This window comes from Drosophila sulfurigaster, chromosome 2R, assembly GCF_023558435.1.
Source record: "Drosophila sulfurigaster albostrigata strain 15112-1811.04 chromosome 2R, ASM2355843v2, whole genome shotgun sequence".
In the NCBI taxonomy this organism is placed as follows: domain Eukaryota; kingdom Metazoa; phylum Arthropoda; class Insecta; order Diptera; family Drosophilidae; genus Drosophila; species Drosophila sulfurigaster.
The window spans coordinates 757,397-766,054 of NC_084882.1; the positions used below are offsets into that span (position 1 = coordinate 757,397).

At 41.2% G+C, this 8,658-nt stretch overlaps 1 long non-coding RNA gene across 1 annotated transcript; it reads right to left on the minus strand.

Annotated features, from left to right (window-relative positions):
• Window positions 1-800: 800 nt before the first annotated feature.
• Window positions 801-2,049, minus strand: LOC133838830 (uncharacterized). The gene is made up of 3 exons (XR_009894005.1): window positions 1,730-2,049; window positions 1,044-1,533; window positions 801-943 (listed from the first exon to the last, which is right to left on the minus strand). It is a non-coding gene; the product is annotated as an uncharacterized LOC133838830 (long non-coding RNA).
• Between the last annotated feature and the right edge of the window lie 6,609 nt (window positions 2,050-8,658).

Below are 8,658 nucleotides of genomic sequence, written 5' to 3' on the forward strand. Positions count from 1 at the left end.
GTAATTTTAAAGCTAGAAAGTTGAAACTTGGAGAATTTGCTGCTTATATTATTTGTAAATTTCGGATTTTTTTATTTTTTTATTTTTTAGTTTTAATTTTTTATTTTTTTTGTTTTTAATCACCTCTAAATCGTTTTCCGGAAAATCATTTGGAATTACCCAGTCAAAAGAGGCCTTGACATTGCGATTTGAATCCAGCCAAATTTTTAGTTAGTCACCCCGACGAAAAGAAACCTTGCTTGTATCTATTGAAATATTTAACCCCCCCGCAAATTCCCGCAAATTAATTAAATGCTACCTGAATATACACATAATAACTCATACTACCACATAAGTTGTTATTTGTTATCTGTTGTTTCTTGCTAGATATGCTCCACGAAACACAAATATTTTAAGGTTAGAACCAACAAAACTAATGCTTACGTATTTCATTAAAAACATGACAATACAAAAACAAATATAATTAAAAACTTATACAAATATTTTCTACATACCATGAAGAACATTTTCCAATTTAAGGTATTTTAATAAGTCAAACTGTTTAAAAATACGACAACGCCAAAATTAAGAAATTTTACTAGTCAGCAAGCTTGCACGCACAACGTGGCAAGAACAGCTGACTTTAAACAGCTGGTGCAAGACGAAGGCTGCGCAATAAAATTCAAATTAAATATTTTCGATGTCTAGGGACATTTCTAAGCTTGAAATAATTGCAACATTATTGATATATTAACATGAACTTTTTAGGTTTTTGCCAAAATAAAGGCCTTTCATCCCAATGTGCAATATGCCAAGCACGCTTTCTTCATCGTACTGTCATTGTCTGTTGTGACTGTAACAACCTTTGATAACAAACGCCACTGAGCCAACACCAATTTTATTGAGTCCGCAATATTTTGTGCGTTGTGATTTGATGGCGATATCAAAGGAGCTGTAGATATCACTGCAGAGTTCAATTTAAAATTCTGGTTCACGAAATGGCATGTTATGGTAATATAACCATCGTTACTTGCAGATGTCCAAAGATCTTTTGTTATACTTACATAATTTACTTTATCCAATACGGAACGCACTTTCTGCTGTAGCTAATCATATTCCCTGGGAAACATCACATCACTAAAATAAGTTCGGCTTGGCACTTTATAGCGGGGGACTGCTTTTGCATGAGTTCCACAAAACCTTCATCATGTACGAAACTGAATGGTCGCACGTCTTTGACAATCATCTTAAGGACTTTCTGATCAAGTCTCTTTTTGATCGCTGAGTCACTGCCATAGAACGACTCCTTGTTTAAAAAATTTGCCATCGTCATAGGCATTTCTCCCCTTTCAGTGCTTAAGCGACTTTGATGCATGCGCTTGAGATGGTCAAGCAGGTTTGTGGTATTGCCACCGGTCTTCAGCCATTTACCGCATTAGTTGTAAATGCCATGTTTATTATCAGTCCCCTTTTTGAAATGGTCCCAAGCTATCGAACGCTCTCTTTTCCGTTTTGCTTCTGTCTCCAACTCTAAAGAATCTGACGATCCAGCTCCTATTAAACAAATAAATAAATAAAGTATGTTAGTATGTATATTATATGTTATTCTGAATATTTTATCATTAACATAAATCAAGGTCTTGGCGCCAATTGGTTGCGACATGACTTAATTTTGCGCCAAATTTAAAAATTCATGTATGTATGTGTGTAAGTAAATTTGTAGCTTGGACTGCAATGATTGAAAACTTACTTTTCAGGTTGTTGTCCATCCTGCATCCATCCACATTAATCAACACCACGACTAGAAACCCTTCATTGAATTAAATATTTAGTTAATTATAGAAAAACAATTAAAAACTTCTCTTACTTACAATTTATTTGTTTGCTGCTACCAAGCCCAGAATTGTGTGAAAAAACATCGATGGTGGCTCCGATGATTGGCAAACATCGATAATATCGATATTTCTGCACCTCTAGTTTAAACAGAATAACAAAAAATGCCAAATCGACCCGAGAACAAAGCAATCATTACCAGTAACATCGTAGTTACCCCCAAAAGTAATAACCCTAACCCTGATGAAGTCCTCCAAGAAATCAAGGAACAAGCCAGAAAGTTTCTGGATAAAAACCGGATTTTAAAGTAATTAAAACTGAAACTGAACTCTACTCCCAAAAAGAGATTTATTTCTCCCAGCCCACCCCAAAAAACCCTAAAAAGCAGCTGGGGCCAGCCATGGATAATAGTAATGAAGAGTGTATTGTTGACATCGAGAGCGTCAGTAGGGAGGAGGACGGCGGTACTCCTGTCGTTCTGGGACTCCAATCTGATATAAGCAATGACAATGTTGAAAATAGACCCCTAAACATAATCATCCCATACATCGCCGACGCGACAGTTCTCATAAGTATGGCTGCACAGCTATTTGGAAACAAGTTCCGAGCTAGAGCAAACAAGGGACTTGGTCTTGAGATCCAAGCTACAGACTCGGCCACCCATGTTGGGATCCAAAAACTTTGTTTCGACGAGAGAATCAATTATAAAATACCAAACAGCAATGATCTACAAAGATATAGAATCATAATAAAGGGACTCCACGCTTCAACAGATATAAACTAGATTTCGGAGCAACTAAAAAAGATCGGACATACTCCTTGCCACATCACAAACATAAAGGGAGGTTTTTCAGGTCAACCTACCAATGCCTTTAAAGCAGATCTCGTTAACCAAGAAAACAATAAAATCGCACTAAATATAAAAACCCTTGGCACATACAAAGTCACAATAGAACTTCCAAACACCAAAAGAAAGGCTTATCAATGTCACAAGTGCCAAGGTTTTGATCATGTGCTGAAGGACTGCAAGGCAAGAGAGTTCACATGCTTCAAATACGTTGGAAAGCACCCCTCACACGCATGCCCAAACCCCGAAAAATTTCGTATTACATTGGATTTTGACTTGATTCTATTTTATTTCTTCCGATCCAACTTGATTTGTTTTGATTTGATTCGATTGGCTTTGTTTTGATTTGATTTAATTTAGTTAGATTTGATTTTACGTGATTGATTGATTTGATTAAACGTGATTAGGTTTTATATGAATTTGATTGGATTTGATTTAACATTTTACTTCTGGATAATAAGCTATTACCTTTGAAACAATTAAAATTATGAGAGTAGATTTGACCCTATAAATATAATTATTCAAATTGGGAAACTTACTAATCCGGACTGACTACCTTTACTCTACAAAATAACCAAATATATACAGGCTTTACAATGTCTACCAATCGCTCACTTCAACCTGACAACATTAGGATTCTTACCTGGAATGCAGCTGGTATCATGAACAAAATCTCAGAACTCGAAGACCACATACTATCTCATAAAATAGACATAGCATTCATCTCTGAAAGCAATCTCACAACCTCAGATAACCTCATCCAAATTAATGGATATCTAACCTACCATGCCAACCATCCATCAAATCAAAAGCGAGGCGGAACCATGATTATAATAAACCACACAGCACAATGCCCATTCATCACTCAAGGAATACAGTGCACAACCATAAATATTACCCTGAAGTATGCACCCAACATATACATCGCAGCCATTTACTGCCCTCCACTCAGAGGACTCACCTGCGAAGCATTCAATACAATGCAGAGTGGCAGGTGACTGGAATGCCAAACACCAATGGTGGGGTAATTCTCTGCCTGCCCGAGAGGCATCCAACTCCTAAACTGTATAAGAACTACAATATCCTCTCTACTGGCTCTCCCACACATTTCCTTTATGATCAACGAAAAAGACCCTCAGCCATTGATTTTGGTATTTACAGTGGAATCCCTTCAAATCCAATCCACTCTTGATCTAGGCTCCGACCACCTTCCTCTACTCATTAACCTACAAAAAAACACCTTAAATAATACCAATTAAAACACTTCTTTTACATAAAAACGCTTCTGTCGAAAAATTTCTTCTTTGTCTTAACCAAAATACTCACCTGAACACAGAAATAACGTCTACAGACGACATAGATGATGCAGTAGACATACTTACCCGCAATATTCACCAAGCTGCTGCATTTGCATCGAACCCTTTCTCACACCTTCCTCTACACAATAGATTCCGAATAAGATACACGGTGTATCATACACCCCAATCCGTCGCATACAAAATCTACTTACCATTAAAAAATGCAACAAATATAATCACCTCATACGTAGAAATAACTCTGCCAGAAACCTCAATAAAATTGCGTCAAATCAGTTAAAGAAGGCTCTTATCAACAGTAAAAAAGGAGCTTAAACAACACACATTGACTGCTAAGAGTCCAAAAATAATGGAAATTCACAAAACAAATTAAACGACAACCAGCCTCAAACTTGACAGTAAAACACTACACAGAAACTGAAAATGATAATAGCGCATGGTGCCAGAGAGCCCAAGAAAGAGCAGAGGCTTTCTCGATGCAACTAAGATCAAGATTCAAACCTCTTCTCCTAAATACTCCACAACAAAGGCAGCAAATCGAAGAATCTATCAATATTACCAAAATCCCACCTTTCGCCCAGTAACTCTTAACGAAGTTAAAACAATAATTAAAAATCTACCCAATAACAAAGCCTCAGGTCTAGACAAAGGTTAGGTTAGGTGGGACCGGCTGCCCCTGTACGGGGCAAAACATAGACAGACAGTGACCAGTTAAAATGCCTAGCAGTAGCCTGCAGTCTTTCCTTGAAAGCTGCATGACGAAATTGGTTAAGTTTTTGTTGGTAGAGGCACACATCAGCCTTGCAGTTTTGCACGAGTTGGCATTGCGCCAGCTAGCGTCCCACTGAAGTCTAGAGCGCACCTCAATTTCCCAGCCAAAGTTCGCAGGGATATCGGAACATTGCACATGTTACCGACATCGAGCCCCACTCCCTCTTTGGCGAGAGAGTCTGCGATATCGTTGCCATCGATGCCCTGGTGGCTTGGGATCCAATAGATACGCACGACCGCAGATGCGTTCAGCGACTCTATTGCGACTCTATCTTCTGCTGTCCAGGACAACTTTGGACTTGACCACATCAGAGTATATTGATCTTATTGCAGCCTGGCTGTCAACAAAGATGTTAATTGAGTTATGATTGCGCTGTAAACCCCGAGCCAATTCGGCAGCCTTGCCAATGGCAAAGTCTTCCACCTGGAAGATGCTGCAATGGTCTGGGAGTTTATAACATATAACATAACATGCATAACCCTTCCCGCCAGCAGTCCGGTTCCAAGAATATTGTTTTTATATGGTCAGTACTGGTAAGGGGGATAGTATAGTCCAAGTCTCTACTAGTCTCCCTACCAATGGCGCTGTGACCATAGCCTAGCAGACCCAGATTGCCTGTAGCGGCAATCCTTAGGGACGATTTTGCGGCTATGGATTGCGCGTATAGGTTCAACAGTTCGACGCCAGCTATTACTTCGAGGGCTTTAGTTGGCGTCGACCTGATAGCGCCTGTAATACACAGTAGCGCTTGACGCTGTGTCCTTTCCATGATGGATAGTTACGTCCTTTTTTCCGTGGCCTGCCACCACACTAGAACACCATAGGTGAGGATAGGGCGAACAACTGAGATGTATATCCACCGCATTAGATTAGGAGAGAGGCCCCAAGTGCAACTAAGCATCTTTTTCGCTATGTACAAGGCTCCGGCGGCCTTCTTCACCCTTTCTAACACGTTAAGCTTCCATGACAGTTTGCTGTCCAGGACAACACCTAGGTATTTTACTGCTATGCTCGGCTTTAGCATAGTGCAGCCTATTTTTGGGGGGGACCACGCAGGTACCTTATACCTCTTCGTGAAGAGGATAAGGTCAGTTTTGTCCGCGTTAATGCTGAGCCCGGCTGATTCGGCCCATGCTTTAACTTCCCGTAAAGTAAGGTCCATTACGAAACTAAGGGTGGTTGGGCATTCCCCAGTTATCAAAATGATTATGTCGTCGGCATAGGCAATTAACTTGGGGGCCCGTCTAGTGAATTTTTGAAGTAGGCTATTTACGACCAAATTCCAAAGGAGAGGCGAGAGAACCCCACCCTGGGGAGTGCCACCTCGCACTACCTTTGTAATGGCCGCATCGCCCCACGTAGCCACCACCCGCCTGTCACAAAGAAGGCAGTTGACCCACCTGTGGATCGCTGGTGCTGTGTTAACTGAGGTAAGGCCCTTCATAATAGCGTCAGTAGTGACGTTATTGAAGGCGCCTGAAATGTCAAGACATGCACCCAAGGCATATTCTTTATAATGGTCTGCTTTTTCGATGGATGCTACTAGAGCATGGAGAGCTGTCTCAATGGACTTGCCCTTTGTATAAGCATGCTGATTTGGGGACAACAGATGCATTGAGTTGCTTCTGATGTGCAAATCAAGTAGCTTTTCCAATGTTTTTAGCAGGAAAGAGGTTAGGCTAATAGGCCGGAAGTCATTTGGAACCACATAACTGCATTTACCCGCCATGCGAGGCACGCCGAATAGATACCCGATAGCCACGGAACAATCGTGAGCTTGCTGGCTTACAGCATTGCTGGCGAAAGTCCATCGAGACCGGGCGACCTGACCTTCGCAAAGGAGTCGATAGCCCAAATTATTTTATTAACTGTAATTAGACCGGCAGGGGGTCTCATAACTGGGAGACTAGGAAGGAGCTGCCAGTCACTGTTCTCAATTCCAATACATCCCTGGAAATTGGTTGAGAGAAGTGCTTCAAGAGTTTCAGCACTACTCTCCGTCCACACTCCATCGCCCGACTTGAGCAGACTAGGACTGGAAGCCTGCTTGGACAGCAGCTTCCTCAGTCTGGAGGTGTCTTTGATGTTGTCCAGGTCTGAGCAAAAGGTTCTCCATGAAGAACCACCACCAGGGTGGTTTCGATCTTCTCGTCGGTCTTGAGAGCCTACAGGATTGGCGAAACGCGGAAAGTAGTCCGGCTGAGAGGACATTGACATTTGTTTCTAGGTCCTGTACCGAGTTGATGTTACCCGGCGGACCAAGAGACTTGGAAACAAGGCTAGAGAATTTCGCCCAGTTAGTATTGCGGGGATTTCTGAACGGCTGAGCCGCAGGTACCCTGTTAAAAGGAATGGGAAATTGAATGTACTTATGATCCGAGAAGGAGGGTCTACCCAGGACCCTCCACTCTTCTACATTGGTACACTCAGTCGCAATCGTTAAGTCCAGCACATTACAAGAGGTGGGACCTACATAGGTAGATACCTCACCTCTGTTGGCTAGTCTAAGCTTATAGTTAAGGATAAAATCAAGAACTGACTCACCCCTGTCGTTAATGTCGGGACTTCCCCAGACGTTATGGTGGGCGTTGGCGTCCGTTCCGATGTTTTTTGGAGGGCCAGACCATGTCCACCAGCCTCCGCAGCTCGTCAGGTGGAGCCGGCATGTCGTGGGCCATGTAGCAGGATGCCAGCAGCAAACATCCATCACGGCTCTCCAGCACCACCACGGTAAGATTGTCATTGCTGTAATTAGGTAGTAGATAAGCTCTTAGCCCCTTTATTTAAAGGATGGCAGTTCTCGATCTACTTACCAATGTCGGGACGTACAGATCGTAGTTTGACGACTTCAGCCCAGCAACCGTCGGTCACGCTCTCAAGCAACAAGTAGAAGCACTATAAAATGAATTTTCAACTAAATGATGCATTATAATAAATACAAACAAAACTGCACATGTCCTCTTCACTCTGAGAAATGACTTTGAATTTACTGCACAAAGAATCAGTCCCAAACTAATGAGACAACCTATTGAAACAAAAACCTCCCATCCTTACCTAGGAGTCCAACTTGACCAAAAACTTACCTTTTGTAAACACATGGCATCTCTTGTCACTAAACTTAAAACCCGTAAATCCTAATTAATCTGGCTCATTAGCAAAGATAGCAAACTCCCAACTGAATCCAAAACACTCCTCTATAAACAACTAATCTCTCCCATATGGCAATATGCCATTCCTATCTGGGATTCACTTGCCAGTCAAACCCAAGTCCAAAAAATAATAGTATTCCAAAACACTACCCTCAGAGAAATCGCCCAAGTGAAATCCACAAAACCCTTAAAATTGAAACAATAGACCAAGTATATAATAAATATTCAGACAAATATGCTGAAAGACTCACCAACCACTACGATTCCGAAGCCAGAAGAATTATCTTCTCCCCATACATTCCCATAAGACTGGCTAACAGTCGACAAAGATATGTTTCCCAAATCAACAAACATATTAGACCTCGCCGAAACCAAGTTGCTCCTCCGCAGCCACCAAGCCTTAACTAAGAAACCCGCAATAACATCATTAGTACCCTCCTTGCCAAAAAAGGAGAACTTACTGAAAAAATAGCTAACCTCCAATCTAGACTGCCTTTTGAGGTAGAAACCACTGAGCGCACCTTTACACTTAAATTCCCTATGAGTGCAGCCAGCATAACTTTTCTTACAAGGGACATCAGAAACCTTAAAAACAAACTCCAAACTGTTGAGCGCTAAATAAGCTCCTTCAACCTCTTAAATACAACTGAACTTGTACATATAATACAAAGCTCTCAAATTCATACCGAAACCAATATCCTAATCACAAACTACACTCCAATGACACAATAACCTTGACACTAGCTATACAACTATTTATTA